This window comes from Staurois parvus, unplaced genomic scaffold (genome assembly GCF_062004578.1).
Source record: "Staurois parvus isolate SC_StPar_1 unplaced genomic scaffold, SC_StPar_1.0 ptg000297l, whole genome shotgun sequence".
NCBI lineage: Eukaryota > Metazoa > Chordata > Amphibia > Anura > Ranidae > Staurois > Staurois parvus.
In genome coordinates this window covers 4,297,443-4,323,043 of record NW_028318093.1, presented here as the reverse complement: position 1 = coordinate 4,323,043, position 25,601 = coordinate 4,297,443, and positions in this window count along the sequence as shown.

Genomic DNA, 25,601 nt, shown 5'->3' with positions numbered 1-25,601 from the left:
TTAAACATATGCCAAGTGATAAGAAGGGGGAATGCCACCACCAGCCACTTTCTGAAAATGTTAGCTTGGTCAACAATGTTCAAAGGCCATTTCACAATATTGCATCTGTAGCACTACCCCCTTAGGAGTCACTGAGTTTTGGGTCCCCCTATAGTTCTGCACAGCCAGGCAACACACATTTTCTTACACATTCTGGAGACAGTAAACAGTCCTTGAGCTTGTTCTTTTGTGATTTTATTGCGGGGTATTGAGCTTGGAGTGGGTTAAGGGGTGTATAGGATGCCCAAGGAACTGTGAGCCTGAGGACAAATCTCCTTAGCAACTATGTACAAGTCCATAGACAAACAGTCTTTCATTGAAGAGCTCTCCAGCCCTTCGGGTGTACCTCCTCAGACCCCAGATGAATCCACCCAGCTGCCTGAGGGAATCCCTGGTCAAGGGACCCAGAAGTTGCTACTTTAGTAAAGCAGCCCCAGATGAGGAGCTAGTTGGGTTTGCCACCTGACTGCCCTCTCCTCTTATTCGGCTCATGGGGTGCAGGATTAGTCACTCAGTCACTCATTCAGTCCTCTCCTGTAGGTTGGTGGCTACCTTCAGACCTTATGCTAGGCTGGCTCCTTCCCTGCTTCCCAGGCTGTCTCTCTCAGGGGATGGTTGAGGCTGATAGAGCCTCCTTCCCAGCTCCTGCCTGCAGGTAGTCCCCTCCCTTGGTCCCCTCCCAGGCTCCGCATTCCAGCCTTCTCACATCATCTTCCACCTGACACTGATTACTTCCTTATCAGGCTCTCCCATACTTAAGAGCTGCCCTGACCTCATGCCAAGCCTCCTGCATGGGGATTGGTCAGAGTCCCCTGAGTATGCAGATCAGCCTTTCCCCCTCCCCACTGCCTTCTATAAACTTCTCAAACTTCTAGAGCAGGGGGAGGTATCAGGGAACTGACCTGCAGACTCCTCAGCCCTGACCTAAAGTTACCTGGCTGACTCATCTCAGGTTGACTCATAGCAGGCTGCTATCCAGCCTCTAACTAAAAAAAACTTAGCTAGCTCCCCCTGGCTAACTAGAGGGGTGCTACACATCTTAAAGCTTGCATCGAAGCATTGCAGTGCTGTTCATTTTCAATGGCAGCCCAACTCACTAAGATAATACACATACATTGCAGTGTACTGCAATGTATAGTAGTGCTTTACTGTGTGTTACATAAAATAGTGTATGTCCAATGTTTTTAAACATTTTGGTGCATTTGCTGCTCATTTATTTGAAAGGGCTATTGTAACACAGCATGTTAATGCTCTCTTTTCAAAACACAGAGATCCTTGGATGTCATCACAATGAAATCTACCCTTCCATGCAATTCAGAACTAAAATAACATTTTTCTGGGATTGAGTTTTACTCTGCATGGCCCAGTCCATGCTCAGAAATCACAAGCTATGCTCATATCTGTTGCATTGTTCAGCATTTCCATACAAATTATTTGGTAGCTAAAACTGTTTCTATATAAGCATTTCACTGAGAATTCACCTGTTTGACAACAGCTGCCTTCTAATAAGAAATATTTGGAAAATACATAACTCTCCCTTTAACAGTTTATTGTGGGAGATTTACAAACAGATTGTAGAAGGTTGATTCATTCTGCAGCCAGAATAATGCTTCTTAAAGGCAAAGTTCCAGAACGAGTAGGCTGTCATAGATGTCACTTGTGATGTCTGATGAGGCATGCCTGTGTCACAGGAGAAATCTGTTATTCCTTCTGCTGGAGTAAAAAATGCTCTTTTACTTATTTTGGGATTTTTTATTTCCCCACACTAGCTTAGCACGCAGTGTCATCTCCACTATGTCACATTGCAGTACAGCTGACTTAAATTAATAGAGGATCAGGGGAAGTTGCCAAAGCAATCTGCTTCCTTGCAGAGATGTTCAAAAAGAATCTGCTTGGATATTAATTCTTCACATCTGTCAAACAATCGCTAAGATAGAGATAAAGTCACAAATCCTTCCTTATCCACGTGCAGCCATTCATATAGCTGGCAGCAATAATGTGAAATATCCTGAAATCTGACGGGGAAAGACGAAACAAGCCATTGGTGTTTCAGAGACAAAATGTAGTTAGCTGGATTTGGTGGATACAGGAGTATCCAGCAAATGTCTATCAACATTTCATGAAAGGTTTTTTTCATTAGACTCATACCCGTATTTTTTGCTCCATAAGACGCACCTGACCATAAGACGCACCTAGATTTTAGAGGAGGAAAACAAGAAAAAAAAATTCTGAACCAATGGACTGCAGACATTGTACAGGAGATGACCAGAGACTGCGGACATAGTACAGGAGATGACCAGAGACTGCAGACATAGCACAAGAGATGACCAGAGACTGCAGACATAGTACAAGAGATGACCAGAGACTGCAGACATAGTACAGGAGATGACCAGAGACTGCGGACACAGTACAGGAGATGACCAGAGACTGCGGACACAGTACAGGAGATGACCAAAGACTGCGGACATAGTACAGGAGATGACCAGAGACTGCTGTCTTAGTACAGGAAATGACAAGAGACTGCAGACATAGTACAGGAGATGACCAGAGACTGCAGACATAGTACAGGAGATGACCAGAGACTGCAGACATAGTACAGGAGATGACCAGAGACTGTGGACACAGTACAGGAGATGACCAGAGACTGCGGACACAGTACAGGAGATGACCAGGGACTGCAGACATAGTACAGGAGATGACCAGAGACTGCGGACATAGTACAGGAGATGACAAGAGACTGCGGACATAGTACAGGAGATGACAAGAGACTGCGGACATAGTACAGGAGATGACAAGAGACTGCGGACATAGTACAGGAGATGACAAGAGACTGTGGACATAGTACATGAGATGACCAGAGACTGCAGATATAGTACAGGAGATGACCAGAGACTGCGGACACAGTACAGGAGATGACCAGAGACTGCGGACACAGTACAGGAAATGACCAGAGACTGCGGACATAGTACAGGAGATGACCAGAGACTGCTGACACAGTACAGGAAATGACCAGAGACTGCGGACATAGTACAGGAGATGACAAGAGACTGCGGACATAGTACAGGAGATGACAAGAGACTGCGGACATAGTACATGAGATGACCAGAGACTGCAGATATAGTACAGGAGATGACGAGAGACTGCGGACATAGTACAAGAGATAACCAGAGACTGCAGACACAGTACAGGAGATGACCAGAGACTGCAGACTTAGTACAGGAGATGACCAGAGACTGCGGACCTAGTACAGGAGATGACCAAAGACTGCGGACATGGTACAGGAGATGACCAGAGACTGCGGACATAGTACAGGAGATGACCAGAGACTGCCGACATAGTACAGGAGATGACCAGAGACTGCGGACATAGTACAGGAGATGACCAGAGGCTGCCGACATAGTACAGGAGATGACCAAAGACTGCAGTCATAGTACAGGAGATGACAAGAGACTGTAGACATAGTACAGGATATGATCAGAGGCTGCCGACATAGTACAGGAGATGACCAGAGACTGAGGACATAGGACAGGAGATGACCAGAGACCGCGGACACAGTACAGGAGATGACTAGACTGCATAGTACAGGAGACTGCGGACCTTTGGGGAGGGGGCGAATTTTACAGGTACCCGCTTCCACTTCCGTGGAGTTGTCTTCCCCCCTCCCTCCCCGTAGTCTTCTGGGACACATGACAGGTCCCACTAGACTACAGGGCCATTCACAAAGCTCAGCGCTTCTTGCGCATGCACAGTGGGCACCCGCCTGTGAAGCTGCAAGCTGTCACAGCTGAGTGCCCACACTGAAGGGAAAGAAGACGGCCGATGGAAGCAGGACACTGCTGGATCGAGGAACAGGATCGAGGAACAGGTAGGACAGAAGAGTGGGTTCTTCTTCACAGCAGAGCTAAGCGGCCGGCGGCGGGAATACCGGGCTGGCTGCTCCATATTCACTCCATAAGACACACAGACATTTTCCCCCATTTTTTGGGGGGGAATAAGTGCGTCTTATGGAGCGACAAATACGGTATATTAGGACAGAAAAACACCACATGATGCTAATCAGTAATTTAATTACTAGAATCACAAATTTTGGCTGTGTAAAGAAGGCCATACATGGGTCGAATTCCGAACGATTTTTCAATTGAAAATCGGAAACAACGTTCGTTCTGTAATCTGATGGTGCCACCAATGATTTCGAAAACCGTTCATTTTTCATAAATTTTCCAGCATACCCGATAAACAAAATGGGGAGGAACCATGACAATAGGCCAATGCCATTGCCCCACTAACAGAAAGAAAGTCGGCCGATTATTCTTAGCTCTGATTTTCTAACGAAAAATCATTCGAAAATTGACCCATGTATGGCCGGCCTAAGGCTTAGGGTCCATTTACACTTGTGCAGGTTTTATTGAAATGGTGTCAGTACACCCCAATGTACCCCAAAGCATTGTATTATAATGATAAGAGAAGCAATGGAAGCAGAGTTAAAGGGCAGAGCTGACAGTAGATAAAGCTGAGGTGTGATATGTCAGTCCGGATCTGTAGACTTTCGCCTCTTGAATGGATATGTTACATAATTTTCCCCTAAAAAGCTTATGAACCCAGCTAGACAGAATGACACCGACGAACAGAGCCTCATGTCAAGATACATATGCTATTGGAATTTTTCTTTAAACACATGGGCATCTATGCTGTTGTAGCGGCAGCCATCATTTCTGGTGAGTCTTCAATTCACTGGGAGACGGTGATGGCAATTTTAAGTTGAATTGTTTTGCTGCAAGCAACAGCACTTTATGGTGGTGGATGGACATTATTTTAAAATATATATTTTTTTAAATATATATTTTTTTGCCCTATTGCTTCTTGATATCATGGATATTTATTTGTTTTGATATATTTCAGTTTCATTATCATATGTTTGGTGCTACACTTTATGTTTTAGTTATCAAAATTTCATGAAAGGTTTTTTTCATTGGACTCATATATTAGGACAGCAACACACCACATGATGCTAATCAGTAATTTAATTACGAGAATCACTTGCAAAATTTTGGCTGTGTAAGGCTTATGCAGGCCATAGATGGGGAGAAAACCGGCTGATTTTTCTTTAAAAAAACTAAAAATTGGTCGTTCAAGCGGCCGACGTTACCAGGAACGGTAAAAAAAATCGGTCGATTTTCATCCCGTCTACAGTCGGCAAAAAGTGCCCCTGCAGAGAGCTCCGCTATTTCTTTGACAGTTCTTTGACATTTATAGCGTCTGCAACAATGTATCTATCTGTATTCGGATACAGATGTTTTTATTCCGAAACAAATAGATACATTGTTGCAACCGCTATAAATGTCAAAGCACTGTCAAAGAAATAGCGGAGCTCTCTGCAGGGACACTTTTTGCTGGACTGGAATTCTTCTTCATCCTCTTCTTCTTCTTCCTCTTCTTCTTCTTTATCTTCTTCCTCTTCTTCTTCTTCTTCTTCTTTGTCTTCTTTATCCTCTTCTACTTCCTCTTCTTCATCCTCCTCTTCATCTTCTTCTTTCTCTTCTTCCTCTTCTTCATCCTCTTCTTCATCTTCTTCTTCCTCTTCTTCATCCTCTTCATCCTCTTCTTCTTCTTCCTCTTCTTCTTCATCCTCTTCCTCTTCTTCTTCGTCTTCTTCATCCTCTTCTTCATCCTCTTCTTCTTCCTCTTCTTCTTCATCCTCTTCTTCTTCATCCTCTTCTTCATCTTCTTCATCCTCTTCTTCATCCTCTTCTTCATCTTCTTCTTCCTCTTCTTCTTCTTCTTCATCCTCTTCTTCTTCATCCTCTTCTTCTTCATCCTCGTCTTCTTCTTCCTCTTCTTCATCTTCTTCATCCTCTTCTTCTTCCTCTTCCTCTTCTTCTTCATCCTCTTCTTCTTCTTCTTCTTAATCTTCTTCATCCTCTTCTTCATTTTCTTAATCCTCTTCTTCATCCTCTTCTTCTTCTTCTTCATCCTCTTCTTCTTCTTCATCCTCTTCTTCTTCTTCCTCTTCTCCTTCCTCTTCTTCTTCATCCTCTTCTTCATCCTCTACTTCATCCTCTTCTTCTTCATCCTCTTCATCCTCTTCTTCATCTTCTTCATCCTCTTCTTCTTCCTCTTCTTCTTCTTCTTCATCCTCTTCTTCTTCTTCCTCTTCTCCTTCCTCTTCTTCATCCTCTTCTTCCTCTTCTTCTTCTTCATCCTCTTCTTCTTCCTCTTCCTCTTCTTCTTCTTCATCCTCTTCTTCTTTTCTTCTTCTTTTTGTCTTCCTCTTGCAGGTCACTATCGGTAAAAAGATCTTTTTCCAACTAAAAAGAAATCTGCCAAAATACCGAAAAACTGCCGAACAATTAGCCCACTAACGATCCGAAAATCGGCCGATTTTATTTTCGGCCGAAAAATCGGCCGATTTTCGACCCATCTATGGCCTGCATTAGGGTCCATTTATGCTTGTGCAGGTTTTATTGAAATGGTGTCAGTACACCCCAATGTACCCCAAAGCATTGTATTATAATGATAATACAAAACATAATATCATTCACACCCTTAACATTGATTTTTTCTGTTCTTCTTGCATGTGATTGATTGCAATTTTGCCATACCACTGTTTTGTTTTGACATTTTATATACTTGTGTACTTCTTGATGAGCTTGTTTCTTTGTACCTTTGCGACTGCTTGTTGTAATGTGAATGAAAATCAATGAAAAGTTAATTACAAAAAATATATATATATTATTATTATATTTCTATAGCACCTTTCTCCCTAGGTACTCAAAGCACTTATTAAATAGATGTTGGGGTCATTGAAGAGAAAGATTTGTCAGGTGTTGCTATAGGCATGAGTGAATAGATGTGTCTTGCATGTGTTCTCGAAAAAAACTTCCACTTCTTGGACAATGAATGGTAGTGAGTTCTATATTGTAGGTGCTGCATGACAGAATGCATGATATCCAAAAGATTTTGAGTACTGTAGAGTGCAATGCATTCCAAAAATATGGTGCATTTTTCACTCATTGCAGTGCATTGGCAACTCCTTTATAATGAACCTTTTGCTTTATAATGGATCACTAAAGTGTGCACTTGTAGGGCCTATCTTAGGTACCTTACTTGGGAGCAATCAGTCACACTCAGACTTGATTCATACTACTGTGATGTGATTTTTACTCGATTTGCAGTGCAGTTGTGCAGTGCAACTTTGATGAGACTTTGGTTGTGCTTTGGATGTGGTTTCCATATTCTATGAGGCCAAACTGCACTGTAATTTGCACCAAAGTAGCACAGGACTCCTTCCCAAAGTCACATCGCAGGTGCGCTGCATTGATGGAAGCAATATTATTTTCATTGTCAGGTGATTCAGTGCAACCCAAGTTGCATCTGAAATTACATCAGTGTGAACCAGGCTTTAAGAAAATTCTTCAGATAAACAGACAAGCTGGTTTTTGGCACTGATATATGTATAGCAATGCAGAATAATTCAGTCTCAGTAATAAACAGATGTGTTACCAGAGGACGGCTTCAGTTAGTGGGGGTAATGTCCCTTAATATAATATACACTAGATAACTCTGAAGCTTTTTTTGGCTCCAAGCCTCTGTGCCAATAACCAGAGTGTAAGCAATGAACAAGGAGCCTGCCCTGAACTATCCCTTTTGGCCTGGAACCACTATGCTTAGTACAGTCCCTCAAAGCGGGTTCCTCTTACAGACCATTTGCTCGCCAAAAGCGCACCAAAATTACATGGGGCCCCTTATTTAAGAGGTTCTGTCAGCCAAGATGGCCACCAAAGTCTCTCAAGAGTTCAGTGTCCAGCCAAACTACTATCCTCTCTCAAGGCACTGTACAGAATCTGTAAGGAACCAATTCCCTTAGAGGTTCCCCTTCCCATGAAATCATGGCACTAGGCCACCTACAAATGAGAAGGTTAACTGCACCTGCCTACATGTTTAATATCAGAGTGACAGCAAGCACTGAGGGCCCATCTACACCTATATGGTAAAGTTGCATGTGTTGGTGCATTGCGGTACTATTCAGTTTTAGTGGCACTCCAATGCACTAAAGGCTATTCAGCATACCACACAGCACTGCAACACATGGTGGCGTGACACGTTCTGTTAAAACGAAAAAGTATAGAGTGTTTTTTTTGTCTATTAATGTAATGCAGGTTAACACAGGTACATTAACACAACACACCAGAATGGAAAGGTGTGATGTAGCCAACAATGGAAAGCTCATCAGGGGAAGGAATGATCCATGTAGAATCAAGGGTTAGACAATTTTGTTAGGTTCAAATGGGCAGGAGGCTATGGCAAAAAATTGGCGTTTGAGTCACGGTAGTGATGCCCATGTCTATATTTACATTACTGTCCAATATCGCAGCTCAGACTAGCGTTTTCACATTGCTTTCTAGTGCACTATGCTAGTTTTAACATGGGGTCAGGAGAGAGAATGCAGTCCCAGGTCTATGTATAAAATGTATGCGAACAAAATTTAAATTAAAAAAAATTTGACAAGTGAATTAACACCTACCCGCCAGACCTATAGCAGATTGATGGCCGGGCGGGACACTCGCCGTTGTGACTGGGCATCATATGACGTTCTGTCAAAACGAGCCGCTCACGTGGCCGCGGAGGCGCGATCTGTCACAGGGTGTGTCCACGGGACACAGCCAATGACATATCACTACACTGGCATGTTGCCAGTGTCATGTGACCCTGTGACCAATCACAGCAGATCACGTGTCAATTGTATACAATGGATGATTTCCTGCCATGCCATTCATTGTATACAATTATGTTGCTAGCTGTGACTGGTCAAGGCAGTCACATGACACAGACAGGGCCAATCAAAGCCCATCGGTATCATGTAATCAGCTTTGCCCAATCACAGCTAATCACAGCAATAGACTGAATGAATCGGTTTCATTCAGTAGCAATGATTGCAAATATCAACGAAATACATTGGTATTAACAATCATAATGTGTTAAAAAAAAATCCTGATCACTTGCCCAGAGTAGTTCAATGTTACTATGGTAACATTGTATTGCTTTGGTCACAGTGTGCTGAAAAATAAAATAGTAAAAAAAAGAAAACATTTAATAAAAAATAATAGAAACATTTAAGAAAAAATACAAATTCAATTATTATTATTTTTACCAAAGAAATGTAGCAGAATACATTTTGACCTAAATTTATGAAGAAATGTTATTTATTTGCAAAAATTTATAACAGAAAGGAAGAAAAGTTTCAGGTGTTTTTTGTTTTATTTAGCAAAAAATAAAAAGCTCTATTTGTGTGAAAAAATGATAAAAATATGGGTACAGTGTCGCACGACTGCACAATTGTCATTCAAAGTGCGACAGTGCTGAAAGCTGAAAATTGGCCTGTGCAGGAAGGGGGTATAAGTGTCCGGTATTGAAGTGGTTAAGTGACACTTTTGGAATTCCAAGGTAGATGCTGGTGGAGATATATAAATTAATATTCCAACAAGATAATGTAGTCCATAGTTCATGAATCAAAGCCTATATACAAGTCCATGAGGGCTGTGGACCAGATAGCTGCCAGCTGTTAGAGATGAAGATTCTCTGTAGAAAGGGATACAAATGGAGACACAGCAGCATTAAACCCATCCTTTTAATACTACACTACACAGATTAGCGCTGCTGTGTCTCCATTTGTATTGCTAATTTTAACATGGCATGTCCAGTTTGGCAAGCGTCATGCCTGCCAAAGGCACCCATTAAAATCAATGGGATCAGGTGCCAAATATGCCAATATTGGTTTTGCTGTGGTTTTTGAATGTAAAATCATCTCAGGGATCACAAAGCAAGTTTAAGGGGAGGCAGTATCGCCTCCTCTTCACCTGTAAGTCAGCTCTAAATCACAATCTGAAATGCGAACCACTGGGGATTTCTTTTCAGAGCCTGTCCCTGTGTGAAAGAAGCCTATGGGTGATAGAAGGATATCAATTTTGGTAACTCCTCCCTTATATTATTATCTTAAGACACCCAATTTTGCTTTAATATTAAAGTGGTAAATATAAAAAATATATTTTTTCTCTGATTACTAGGCTTGCAAACATACAGTAACATATTGTTTAAGAATTGTATAATTAAAGTATCAATTAAGAAATTATTTTACAGCTTGTGGAAAAATGGGGTGGTGGAACATATTGCTTCCCTATCACTATTGTTGGTTTCTACAGTAACCATATAAAACAGCCTATCAGGTGTTAAGATGCTTTGAAGTTTAACAATGTAAGTGAAAAGCACTTGGAGCATGTATTTGTATTATGGTGAATGCTGCAATGTAAACATATGGAAATAAGAAACACCTAAAATGTCAGCTTATATAATATTGTTTTCAATACAAACGCAGCATACCATACTGGATTGTATATTGTGATAAAAAAAATAAAGACATTGAGAGAAATGAGATCATCTAAAAAAACACATTCATTGATATTCATTACTCAAGAGAAAAAAAGCTATAATTCTACCACTTTACAAGACTCTGGATCTGCCACATCTGGAGTCTGCTGTCCAGTTCTGGTTACCAGACCTCAGAAAGGGTGTGCTGGAACTGGAGAGAGTCCAGAGAAGGACAACAAAGCTAATAAGGGGATTGGATGACCTCATTTAAAAGGAATGGCTACAAGAATTAAACCTATTCTCCCCACAAAAGAGATGCTTGAAAGGAGATATGATAGCGATATACAAATACTTCAATGGTGATTATAGCATAGGGAGGAAACTATTCATTTTCAGGGAGAGTATGAAGAAACTCAGCCATTCGCTGAAATTGGAGGATAAGCAATTCAACCCTAAACTGCGTAGGGTGTTCTTTACTGTTCAAGTGATAAGGATGTGGAACTCCCTCCCACAATCAGTGGTGTCAGCGGGAAGTGTCGATAGTTTAAAAAACTCTTAGATGGGCATCTTACGAACGCAATATACAAGCATTTTGTCACAGCACCTCACTCTATGGGCCTATTCCTGGCCTTCATATCGGTTCCTACAGTGCCCTGGGCTCTCTCACACTTCTTGAGAACCTCTAGGGTTCCTCCAGCACCCCTGAACTCGCTAGTCAGCTTTCCCAGTCTCTCTGGAACCTTGTAGCTGTCCTGACTCTCCAAGTCCTGTGGGCAAGAAGTCCTTCCCACATAGGGTTTCGATTCCCAATTAGATCACCCCTCCTGACTGGAGCAAACCACTATGTTCACACAAAGGCTGTGTCTCTGAATGGCAGAAATTTCCCTGAGCTCTCATCAGACCTGGCTTATAACAACCCTGCCCTGTACTTATCCAGGCTGCAGGCATCTGTGAGATGGGAAAACAGCTCTCATTGTTTGAACACTGTTTGTGTGGAAGTAAATTATTGTGTGGAGTAAATTAAATGTTTTGATTGACAGTCTGCAGTTTAGCCACAAGATGTCACTGTTTTTCTAACACAGCCTCAGACTGCATAGATACTTGTATATTCATGAAGAGGTGGGGTTTTCACACAGAGTGGAGAAAGAACAGGAAGGAAAGGGAGAAGCCATGTTTTGGAGCATTGTGAATAAGGGGCCCTGTGAGCAGAGAATCTGATGACATCCAGGTGTGAAAGCATCTCTCAGTAACCAGAGCTGCAGCTAAGTGAAGCTGATTGTGTCCAAGACCCTGATCCTGTTCAGAGAAAGGAAGATTGCTGCCAGGAATGCTGATGAGAGCAGAGGAACTAAGCAGCATATACTGCGATACCGCATGCTTGTTGGAGAGACAAGTCACCAGCGGATGCAAAGCAGACCCGGGTCGGTAAGATCGTGCACGCACCTCATTTCAGTGTTGGTGCCTAAAGACTGAGGCCAGATAGTTAGTTAGGGTCTCTGTTTGTGTCAGGCCACAAGTGTTGTTACTGATTATTGGAAGGACTCCACAACTTAAAGTGACATTTCACATTGGAGAGCTGATAAAATCCCACAAACACAAGCCAGACTGGCGTTTTGCTCAGAAGGAATACTCAGGCACGTGCTACAGGACCAGTTATGGGAGGGGGAATACTGTAGATTTGTGTAAGAATGTAAGCTGTTGTGCTGCACCGCAGGCTAGCCCATACCATACACTGATGCTTGCTCTTTTAGGGTAATAACAGGTAAGGTGTAGTAGCTTAGTTGTGCCCGCCAGTAGGTAAATTACTTCACTTTCTACCTTCATCCATCAGAAGGCGCCGTGCTGTACAGCACAAGGGTCTCAGCCTTTGGGCTGGGTGTATGTAAATTTATTGTATGTTTCCAGCATTTGTGGTTGTGTTTATTTGCCACATCTAAGTAAAATTCTGTTGTGGCAAAATCTAGTGTTGAGGTTGCTTTCCTCGTTGGTGACTTCACTCTATCCTGGGGAGCCCACCCTGGTACACGGCTTACACATCCAGTACACGATTGAAGGTTCCATCTGACCCAAGACACCTTTGAACCTTCAAACTCCAGGCCCTGATCTGCTCCTACCGAATCAGGAGGAAACTTAAATTAGCTTTCTCTGCTTACAATAAACATGCTAGAGCCTCTCAAATAGAAACTTTGAGAATCCAGGGTCATCTTTACATCCTTAGTCTAATCTCACACTGTTGCAGGGCCTTGCACTGCCACACATTGGTGACAGAAACAAGACAGGACCAGAAGACCCCGGCTAGAAGGACTAGCCGATCTAAAACCGCGATGTCACGTGCATAACAATGCCACACCCAGCTGCACCCTGCACAACGATTTTCCAGCTAATTGGACCACAATCGATGTACCAGCAGCCTGAGCGATTGTTACTGGGTCAGGTTAATTACGCAATTAAGCCTTCACACTGCCACCACCCTCTTTTTGTACAGAGAGAGAGGAAACTCTGCGATATCCGCAATAACACTATAATGGTTGAGGTAATCATCTGTATAACACGTTTATACAGAGGGTTAAACAAACACAGTAGCGTTCTCTTTAGAGGCAGGAATTCGTAAATTGCAATACAGAGCTATAGAAACAGTTCAACAGTTTCAGAAGAAAAGATTTAATACTAAAAGGTCAAACGGGTGCAATAAAAATATTTACAGAAAAAGATGTAACTAAGATATATATATAAATATACAGAGACCAACAGCACAGCAAAGAGATATCAGAGAGAGGTGAAAGGGTTAAGGTACTTGCCAAAGTCCTGGGTTAGCAGATCCAAGTTTCAGAGCGAAAGGGCACGGGTCTCCCCAGGTGGTACTGATGTTAAAATGGGAGACGTCTTCAACTTACTCTGCTTAGGCCTGACAGCCTATTTTGTAGTTCCCCAGCTGGGGGTGTCTCTGAAGTCATACCTTGTTTAGGGCGTGTAGGTATGGGCGGTTACCTCAACTAGAGCCAAAATCTCCCATAACTCATATTTTGGCCCATAACTTTCCATCTGCACAAGTGACATTCCACCCGCGAGTAGATTATTAGGCAGACACGTGTGAGGATTGATTAGATATGAATTATGAAATTATACACTGAACGGTTCACAAGATCTATTTTTTGGCTTTCCTATGTATTTGAGACAATGCGAGTGACCTACCAAACTGTTCGCCTTCTCGTGGGCAATCTGACGATATGTCCGGTTTTTATGTAAGTCTCTCATATTCGAAGATATGAGACATAGGGTAAAAATGGATTTTAACAAAGGTTATCTGGTCGTGTTTCCTGGGAATGTTCTTTGAACTCTGGGGAAAGCTTGCCTTATCTTATACGAGGTGTTAAATTGCACAGGTTCTTTGGACAGCCAGGCCCTGGCTCAGAGAGGTGTTTTATAGCTCTTGGCTCTCTGCTGGCTCCAGCCTGCCAGTGACCCACAACCAGATGTCACTGTGGCTGAACAGAGAGGAAGGGGGAGAATGAGGAGGGGGAACATGGCGAACTCTTAACCAAAATGGAGGCCTGCGTCAGTCTCTGGGTATACGCTGTTACACTGCCCATCTCCTATTCTGAATAGCACAGTGGGGCAGGGTTCTGTATTCCTCAAAGATAACTGAGAAAAATGCAACTGGATAGAATGCAGTACAGACAGAGAGCATAGAATGTTAACAGTTCACAATATTTCTGACAAAATCCATCCTTTGGAAATCTTGCTAATTCTTGAGCTGCATCAAATGTTATACAACAACAAAAATATTATTCATACACAATTGGTGTTGTACCTGTATCTCATATTATACTTGTTCCTGGGCAATTTGCTTGAAGAATTATTTAGTAGAGATGAGGTTTGGATGCACCATCCATAGATCCGTGCAAAGTCCTGCAGGTTTGAAATTTATGTACAGGATTACCCTGGGGAATTTTTTTCATCCATAACGCACTGCAGGGTCTTTCAACCATGGCCAGTAGGCTTAGCAGAGACAGTAAGGGAGCTTTGGAAAAGCCAGATCCTTCACTATAAAAGAAGGTGCTCGGATCAGCCATGCCGTCATTTTATTGAAAGCTGTTGTAAGGAAAGCACAGGTAAAGCTGGCAAACTGCATAGGAAGAGATTATGATCAGTTTACAAACTGTGCTTTATTTTTCTGAATGTCATTTGTGGGTGTCTTCTCCCCCCTCACTCTTATTAACCACTTGCTTACCGGGCACTTATACCCCCTTCCTGCCCAGGCCAATTTTCAGCTTTCAGCACTGTTGCACTTTGAATGACAACTGCGCAGTCATGCAACACTGTACCCATATTACATTTTTATCATTTTTTTCACACAAATAGAGCTTTCTTTTGGTGGCATTTACCTGCTGGGTTTTTTATTTTTTATGCTATAAACAAAAAAGAGCAAAAAAAAAGTTTTTCTTTGTTTCTATTATAAAATTTTGCAAACAGGTAATTTTTCTCCTTCACTGATGTGTGTTGATGAGGCTGCACTGATAGGCAACACTGATGGGCACTGATAAGCAGTACTGATGGGCACTGATAGGCAGCACTGATGAGGTGGTACTAACAGACGGCACTGATGAGCTGGCACTGATATGCAACAATGATGGGCACTGATAGATGGCACTGATGGGCACTGATAGGCAGCACTGATAAGCGGCACTGATAGGAAACAATGATGGGCACTGATAGGCGGCACTGATGGGTGGCACTGACTGACAGCATTGACTGGTGGCACTGCTGGGCACTGATGGGTGGCACTGCTGGGTAGCACTGATGAGTGGCACTGCTATGCAGAACTGTTGGGCGGCACTGATGGGTGGCACTGATGGGCACAGGTGGGTGGCATTGCTGTGCACTGATGGGCACAGGTGGGTGGCACTGCTGGGCACTTGTGGGCGGCACTGGTGGGTGGCACTGCTGGGCACTGATCATCAGGGCACTGATCATCAGTGCCCTGATGATCGGTGCCAATCTCTCCTCTGACAATTGCCGGTTATCAGCAGTACTTTCCTCATGCTGTGACAGCGTGAGGAAAGTGCAGCCGAGAACCGGCAACTGCATTTTCCGCTGATCTGCTGTGTCATTGGACACAACTGATCATGTGGTAAAAGGCCGCTGTGATTGGCCTTTTACCACATCACGTGATCAGCTGTGTCATAGGACACAGAGATCACAGAGATCGCCGGGGGCACACCCAGGGAAGGCGTGTTCTGGGAGGACGTCATATGACGTCCTCCCAGAACTGGCCGACAGCAGTGTAGCCGTCATTTGGCTATCTGCTGTTGGCAAGTGGTTGTCCTTCCCATATGGAAGAAAAATATACTTGAAATATATTTTAAAAATATTCTTCCCAAATATATTGACATATATTTGAAATGCTACAATTTTGTCCATATTCAATATAGTTCAAAATAGATTTCAATAAATATGTGTGTGTATATATATATATATATATATATATATATATATATATATATATACTGTGTATTTTAATGTGTTTTTATTGCAAAATGTATTAAACATAGTTTTTTCAAGTGCATTTAAAATATACTGTATGTCTTTAAAAATACAAATCTGCATTTTTGGAATGCATTTACAAATATATGTAAAAAAATATGTTAAAATAACTTTTTTATATGTTAAAAAAATCTGAAGAGTATATATATATATATATATATATATATTATTTTTTTTTTTTTAATTTATTCTTCATATTTTTTTAACATATAAAAAAGTCATTTTAACATATATTTTTACATATATTTGTAAATGCATTCCAAAAATGTAGATTTGTATTTTTTAAGACATACAGTATATATGAAATTTATTTTTAAAAATATTTTTCATATAGTTTGTAATAAAAATGCATTTCAACATACAGTATATATATATATATATGTGTTACGTCGGCTTTAAGGGGTTTAATATGTAAGTAAACCGTCTGCCTCTGCCCTGTGTCTTCTTGCTGCTTCCCAAATTTAGCTACACTCGGGCTTACCATGCAGCACTGCATAGGGAGTCCCTGCAGACCTTACCTTGTCCTTCGCTCCCGCGATGTGTCCTCTGCAGCGTCCCCGGCCATCTCCTCCGGCTGATGCCGGCATCCGCCTCCTGTGTTCCGGTCCCTGTGACGTCGGAACGTACGGGCGGCGGCAGCGGCGGGAAATTTGAAATTTTTTTAAAATTGTCATTTTTTTCCAAAACGATTTTACATAGTAAAACATTGCTGTTTCAACCCATTTCACATACATTGTGTCCCTAGTGCTTTGTCCTGTCCCCTGTCTGCATTGTGATTGTTCTTTCTGCCTGGAAACTTAGAAAAGTCCATGGTGTCCAAAAAGTGTCCCTTTAGGTCAAAAGCAGGTTTCGATCAGCTAGAGAACAGCGATAGTAAATCAGAACCACTTGCAGAATTGAGTAATAATGATTCGTGGGGAAATTCGTCATCAGACACTGAAAACAATTTTGCGACTTTGCTCAGCGATGTGCGAACTTGGCGCTATATTTCAAATTTCAGTGTTTTTGGTTTGATTATATTATTGAATTAAATGTATTATTATTATATTATTATTTTTTATTAAATTATAATTTATGATTTTGTGTTTCAAATTTTATCATACCCGGGATGTTTAATAGACTCTTGTTCAGAGAGATTTCAGTGAGTTATTCCTAAAAATTACAGCCTACAATAAAAAAACTACATATTTCCATGCAAAATAATGGTACCGCTTTCAGCACCAAAAATCTGAAATAATCATACCGCCAGGGAGGTTAATACATTGAATATGGGTAGATTCACACATCCATATTATTGCACTGACCTCTGTCAGGTTACCATTGGGGAGAGTCATCATCCTTTATATCTAAAACATGTTCATAAGGTAATCTTTTCCCTGCCAAAGCCACCTTAAACAAACAAGTCTTTATAGATTTAGCATTTCAGTGTACAATAAATCAAAAGAGTTGAATTACGACTATCAAGAGCCATACTTTAGAGTGGCAGTGAAATTATTAATGTGGAGTGAGGCAGGAATCAAAGACCTCCGGATTTGCTGTAGTACTGTCAGTCTAATCTTTCTTCCTTACCATTCCAGCATACATAAATTGCAAAGACTCATGTTTATGATTAAAATAAGATCATTGTGTACTTTTATTTTTTTCAGAGATTAAAATTCAGAAACTCATCTAAATTTTTAAATCATATGTCAAGTACTCTATGTACTCTGACTGTGTAATGCAATAGATAAATATTACCAGCCATATCCTATTTTGTAGACATTTTCTAACATATATAAATAAAAAGAGTTCATTTAATCTCAGAGCAGTTTATAAGGAAGAACAACACCCATTTGGAGGATTTACTAAATTTATTTTAAGACAATCTTTTTTCCTTTTTCCACTTTTGGATAGAGTGTCAAGGATTATAACCTGTCTTTTTTCTCTTTCTGTTGTCTGTAACCTTGCTGGGGAGATTCACCCCTCTCCATTTGCCCTGATGACCATTGCCTCTGAGACCCAAAGTGAGAGAAAATCCAAAATTTTGACCTGCCACCAGAGCATGGAGAAATCATCCATCAGCATAATGCTTACTTTTGTTCAGTCTATAAAGTATAGTACTGTAAGCGCCCAACATCCGATGCTAAAACCTATAGTTCTGGCTGTATTGTAGCTCCAATAGTGAGTTGCTCAGTCTCCACCTCACCCATTCAAAGTATATTACAGTATGTAACTTTTCACTGAATACAAGGCATTCTGTGATTGGACAAGAGGAGATTGTGGCATTTATTTTTACATCCTCCATTCCCAGCAAGCATCGTATTAAGTTTGTTGCCTACTGTATTGTACTGGCTTAATAAAAGTAGGTTTTCCTGAACTATTGATTGCAGCAGCAGCCACACATGGGACATGCATCAATGCAGATAGTTTATATTAACAAATCATAGCAACATAACAAATGTAAAAAACTGTTTTGTTCCCGAGTTCAGCTTTAAGGCAATTCAAAGAGCAAAACTAAATTGGCCACCTTTTAAATCACAATATCAGATCAGGGAAAGATTAAATCATATTAAATAACAGTTGATACCAAAGGTAGATCTGAATTACTTTTTTTAATAAAATACTGTGCATGCCTTCCTTACTAACCTTTTTGCATCTCAGTGCTGCTGATCTCCACCAGTCTTTCTCAAACAATTCCTCTCTAAACACACTCGGTCCAGTGTCCACTCACTCAAGTGTCCTAGTGACAACAGCTGACCATGCCTGCAGTTTATGTCAGATGTCAGGACCTAGATTACCTGCTGGTGGTACTGTGCTTCCCAGAAGTTGCAGTTCCAGAGTCCACCAGCAGGTGTCTACCAGCTGCCAGAAAATTCCAGTAATCAGTTTGCACCTTATGCTGGCTGCTGGGCAAGTGATTAGGTCCTCCTTTGCTATTATACTCAGCATCAGTGTTTTGCTTTGTTGTACGAAGTCAGATGCTGCTGCCATTTATCCTGCACCTGATCTTGCTTTTGCCCTGCATCATTCACCCTACTGCCCTATATCCGCTCCCCTTGTTCCTGATCCCAGTCCTGGTTCCCCCCTTCCTTGCATCTCCAGTAGTCTCTGTGACCTGTGCTCCTAATCTTCTATGCATTGTACATATTGTATATAGTTAAGCTTCCTGGCACTTGTTAGGCATTTTGCGTTGTATGGTTGTAGGTTGCTTTTATTTTTATGTTCGCTGTTTGCTGGTATGTGGATGTCTTTTGTTTTACTATTACTAAATTCACTTTACTATATATAGTCTGGTCCCAGTTTCTAAGTGTAGCCACACAAATCCGACTATCCTTGTTGTTGATTCCTAACATCAGTACAGCAATCTGTATTCTACATATACAACCTTTTTGTGAATTATAAAAATAAAATAAACAAATAAATTGATTTTAAACATATAATATGCAACAAAGTCCCACTAATCCAAAAAAATTGTCCAAAAAGAAAGTCCAAAATAGTGTCCACAAATATCCCAAATTTATTCACTCTTTTCATCCACTGAAAGGATTGGCTCCTACTTCATCCAAAACGTACCTCAAAGTAAAAATATAATAATATCTAGTGCATTACCTTAATGATAATAATAATAACAATAATCACCCCGTGCAACCAAAATACACTTCAAAAAACCTTTTGTGCAAAGAGAAAAAAAAATATATATATATTTTCTTATAGTGCATATAATCACACTAATCAAACTATGAGCACTCTGTGGTCACTGCAATTCAGTGTCTGCCAACAACCAACACACAGTAGTACTAAATACTATTACCCTCTATGAGTATTTGAAATGCTCAAACAATACTATGGAAAAGTATTCCTCCACATTATCTTCCAAAAAGTTTTTCCAAGGTCCTCAGAGAGATAAGAAGGGTCTCAGGAATAGTATTCAAAGCATAGGGATAACTTTTTATTCATCACTTACATTAAAATTTGAAAATATCAGCTCCAGACATGGTTTCAAGCTTTTTCAACCAAACACCATAAAAAACCATGTGTTGAAAACCAACAAAATGGCCGCGGCGACACTTCCGGTCTACGTACGTGCGTCTTGACGTCACTCCTCTAACGCGTTTCGTCACTTCCGGACTTCATCTGAAGGGATCCCTTCAGACGAAGTCCGGAAGTGACGAAACGCGTTAGAGCATTTCAAATACTCATAGAGGGTAATAGTATTTAGTACTACTGTGTGTTGGTTGTTGGCAGACACTGAATTGCAGTGACCACAGAGTGCTCACAGTTTGATTAGTGTGATTATATGCACTATAAGAAAATAATAATTTTTTTTTTTTTTCTTTGCACAAAAGGTTTTTTGAAGTGTATTTTGGTTGCACGGGGTGATTATTGTTATTATTATTATCATTAAGGTAATGCACTAGATATTATTATATTTTTACTTCGAGATACATTTTGGATGAAGTAGGAGCCAATCCTTTCAGTGGATGAAAAGAGTGAATAAATTTGGGATATTTGTGGACACTATTTTGGACTTTCTTTTTGGACAATTTTTTTGGATTAGTGGAACTTTGTTGCATATTATATGTTTAAAATCAATTTATTTATTTATTTTATTTTTATAATTCACAAAAAGGTTGTATATGTATTATTGCACTTTCTAGGGAGAAAGTATTGACTTTTTGAGGGTTTGAAAAGGATAAGGGTATACATTGATTGAATAATCTGTATTCTACACTTGGGGAGTTTTTGGCAGGATTAACCATCCAAGATTTCACAAGATGAAAGTATGCTTCATACTCCTTTTTACATATTTTGTGACACAATTACCTTTATAAATAGTGTTGTCAACATCACTGATCACTAATATCAACTATCAGGGCCATCTCCTCCTACTACTGCAATTTATATTGATGTGATTCTTGTCAACCCACTACCTCAGTACCCAATAATATTATGATTAAGGACAAATGGATGGACCTAATATTGACATTGTTATTATTTATCATTAGTAGTATTATTCTATACTGTTATCATTGCCATGATTACTAATATCAGTGTGATATAATTTTTATATATATATATATTTTTTAATATCTGTATCTTTATCTCTATTATATATGAGGGGCATTCAAGTCAGACTGGGATTTTTTATTTTACAGGTATAAATAGGGATGCTAGCATGGTGGTGCTAGAAGCAGTAATAAGTGGCAAGTGTGTCCTATTACTGATAGGTGGCGTACATGATGCAGGCCAATCCAGAGACCATTAATCAAGATGGCAGACAACAGTGTTAGTGCGTGCATGGAAGAGCGTGAAATGATGAAGTATCTTGTGAATGAAGGCGTAGAAAACCACAGATATCTACAGAAGACTTCAAGCTCAGTCGCTCAGTTGCAGTAACACATTTAAATGGTGTAAACATTTCAAAGATGGCCATATATCCATCAGTGACAATCCCAGCTGTGGTGGTTCCCAGCCCACAGCAGTCATTCCTGTGAACATTCAGCGTGTGGAATGCCTTATCCTGTATAATCAACGCATAACCTGTTGTGATATTGCACAAGAAACAAATCTTTCTGTGGAAGCGGTGAACACAATGATGGCAAAGTGAAACAGGCTGTCCTAAGATGGTTCAGGTGTTCTGACATATCTTTCTATGCCGAAGCTTTCCAGGCATTAAAGTACCGGTTTAACTTGAACCCATTTTGCTCTAACGTCAATACAGAATAGGAAAGAGATACCATAATAACACAATATAAAATTAAGAAAATAAAAATGAAATAGTTATACAAAATTTATTGAGCATATTTGATCATTAACAATCACAATAAAATATGATTCCTATGATTCAGATCGTACAATTCCAGGCCTCACAATCATAGCAACAATCTAATAGGAACAGTCCATGCAGTGTTCACTCTGTAGATAGCTGCTTGGTCTACTCAATGTTGTGTACAACCCCTGTTTTTACACATACTGTTAGACAGGTTAACTCAGTTGTTAGCAAGCTGGCTGGCAAGCTGAGCTGGGAACTTTCTTTTCTTTTTGACATGCGTCGCCCATCCATGTATTCCTTGCTGTAAAAGCTAGTTATAGACTGGGACAGTGGCCATTTTTTGTACTTGTGTACAATCTTGCATAATTCCAGAGGCCCAGATTCTCTTTCTTTGATGTCAGTCTACTTTCTTATACCGTGTACTTGTACCATTTTAAGATGATTTTATCTGTTAATGTGATATTGTAGCCCTGAAGAAGGAAAGCACCTGTTAATCCATGAAAGTTGGCATTTCCATTGCTCTACCAATTATAAGCCTTTCCAGGTCACCCCACCTTTCCTCCTAAGCAGAAATTTAATGGCCATTATGATAAAATCAGGGGAAAAGTCCATTCAGATTGCCACACAGGTTATGACTATAATACTGGCTTAAGGTCAGGGATAATAGAGTTTCAGAATATATTTGTTCAGGAATGGGAGCCATCTGAGATGGTGACAAAAATAATACTTTGTGAAAAACAGTTTATGACACAATAAGGGCATCAGCATGGGTCACATCAGAACTCTGCAGACAAACACCTGCTTCCACACGGAGAACAAATATCCTTCTTTGCGGTAAGCTGGCAGGAGACATGCTGTTCTACATTGCTACAGGCTGTGGCTATTTTGTAAAGAGAAGAAACAGTAAGACTTTGAACACATTTTGTTTTGATACTCCTGGAAAATATTAGGCTGATTTAACCTGACAGTTTAGATGGGCATTAACTTTGCTCCTCTCAACTCCGTGTCACTCTTCCAAATGATGCTTATAGACCAAGCATACCCTTATGATGTTGCTGAACTCACTCAATGCCTACTGGAGAAGGCCAACAGAGATACCATCTTTGGTCTTCCTTGTTATAAAAGCAGTTTAAAATTTTTTTCTTTTAAAAAGTTAAAGAAAAAAATTAATAATACCGTATTGAGAATTTTTATTAACTTTTTTTAAGAATTTTTTCTTTTAACTACTTACCGACCGCCTGCCCGCAATGTGCAGGTGAACGGCAGCTCTGTGAAAAGCAAAGTACCCTTATGTCACCTTCCATTTTGGGGTGTTTAAAAGCGTTTGCACCCCCCCACGGCCCCCTTGTCGGTCCAGGGAGAGAAAAGAGAACACTACATTTTACACACACGTTAGATTTGCGCATTTAATCCTTTGAGCATACCGTCACCTAGCCAGTGCCATTAGCACAATGTCATTATAAAGAATTTTTCACTGATTACTGTATTACTGTCACTAGCGACATCAGATAGCTTCAGGGTCTGTAAGCTCCCCTCGCAGCCAGGGTCAGCTAGCGTTAGATTGCCCACACACTATCGCACTCACGCTATAGGTCACTGGTTACCGCCATTACTAGTATAGTGTTTGTATGGATCAATATACTGATCATGAACAGAACTATACTAGTGCCTCCTTCGTATAGTGTCCCCAAAAATTCAATGTTAGCAGGATCAGCCCCATTCTCTGCCAGCACTAGCCTTTAGCCCCTCCGCTGTTTTTCATGGAAGATTTGTACCAATTGATGGTGGGTCAAAGCAATTTATACACACAACAATACATCGCTGCACACCCAAATTCAGCTCTTGCAAGACAATTTGCATGGAAACCTATCAAGGTTTCTGAATTAAAAACTTTTTTGGGCCTAACCCTCAATATGGGCATTACAAAAAAGAATGAATTGTGCTCGTATTGGTCCACAGACCCAATCATCATATGCCCATGTACTCTGCTGTTATATACAGTATCTCACAGAAGTATACCCCTCACATTTTTGTAAATATTTTATTCTATCTTTTCATGTGACAACACTGAAAAAATGACATTGTGCTACAATGTAAAGTAGTGAGTGTACAGCTTGTATAACAGTGTAAATTTGCTGTCCCCTCAAAATAACTCAACACACATCCATTAATGTCTAAACCGCTGGCAACATTTCAGGGCTCTGTCCTCGGCAGAGGTGTTAGGAGACCTGGCACCCCTGTCAGTACCTTGCATGGCCGCAGAAGTTTACAACGGCTCAAATTTGGCTCCAAACGGCCTTTATAAGGAAGCCCTGCCCTACTCTCAGGTGTTGGTTGATCCCTGGCTTCCCAGTACCTTGTTCCTGTTCCTGTGCTATTGTGATCTGTGATTTCCTGATACCGACTCGGCTTGCTCTTGGACCTGTCATCTCTGCTTAACCCCTGATCTGACCTTGGCTTGGCTAACAGATATTCTCTCTTGCTCCTCTGTGTATGACCTCGGCTATCCCATCTGACTACGTCTGCTCTGATTTCCACCTGGTACCTGGCCTCGGATTTGAACTGGCTATCCTGTGATCCTCTGTTTCCCAGAAGGCTTGCATATCTCGCACAGGCACCACCTGTCTGCAGATGCCATCTCAGTGCATCAGCTGTGCTCCTGGGTGGACCACCAATGAGCAATCCTACAGGCGACCTGTGCCACTTTGGGCCTGACTCCTGCTGTCCCACTCTCAGGGGAGTCTGGAACTTAGCCGCAAGAGAAGCCCTCTCTCCATTGGCCTCTAACACCAGGTACATGATACAACAAAAGTGAGTACACCCCTAAGTGAATATGTCCAAACTGGCCAAATTAACCAGTCATGTGACTCGTTAGTGTTCTAAGGTCTCAGGTGTGAATGGGGAGCAGGTGTATTAAATTTGGTGTTATTGCTCTCACTCTCTCATACTGGTCACTAGAAGTTCAACATGGCACCTCATGGCAAAGAACTCTCTGAGGATCTGAATGCCAACATTTACTATGACATACTGAAGCACAGCATGATCCCCTCCCTTCGGAGACTGGGTCGTAAGGCAGTAAATCAACATGATAACGACCCCAAACACACCTCCAAGATGACCACTGCCTTGCTAAAGAAGCTGAGGGTAAAGGTGATGGACTGGCCAAGCATGTCTGCAGACCTAAACCCTATTGAGCCTCTGTGGGGCATCCTCAAATGGAAGGTGGAGGAGCACAAGGTCTCTAACATTCACCAGCTCTGTGATGTCGTCATGGAGGAGTGGAAGAGGACTCCAGTGGCAACCTATGAAGCTCTGGTGTACTCCATGCCGAAGAGAGTTAAGGCAGTGCTGGAAAATAATGATGGCCACACAAAATATTGAGACTTTGGGCCCCATTGAGACATTTTCACTTAGAGGTGTACTCACTTTTGTTGCCAGTGGTTTAGACATTAATGTCTGTGTTGAGCTATTTTGAGGGGGCAGAAATTTTACAATGTTATTCAAGCTGTACAATCACTACTTTACATTGTAGAAAAGTGTCATTTCTTCAGTGTTGTCACATGAAAAGATATAATAAAATATTTACAAAAATATGAGGGGTTGACTCACTTCTGTGAGATACTGTAAATGCCCAACAAGGACCAGCAACTTACTGGTACATTGCTGGGCTTTGAGTGGTTATACCAGGATGATGCCTGCAGCTACAGCCATCATCCTGGTATTGTTTTTTTTGGCTGGTGGTTGGCTTTCATGTAAAAGCAATCCTAGTGGCTAATTAGTTGCTGGATCATTTTTACCAGCAGTGGGAAGGGCCGCCCATCCCTCTCGCTGCCCTCCATGGTTTTCTTGGGCTCTCCAGTTCCACAGGGGAGTCCAAGAATGCAGCCGGAAGTTCCACAGGCTG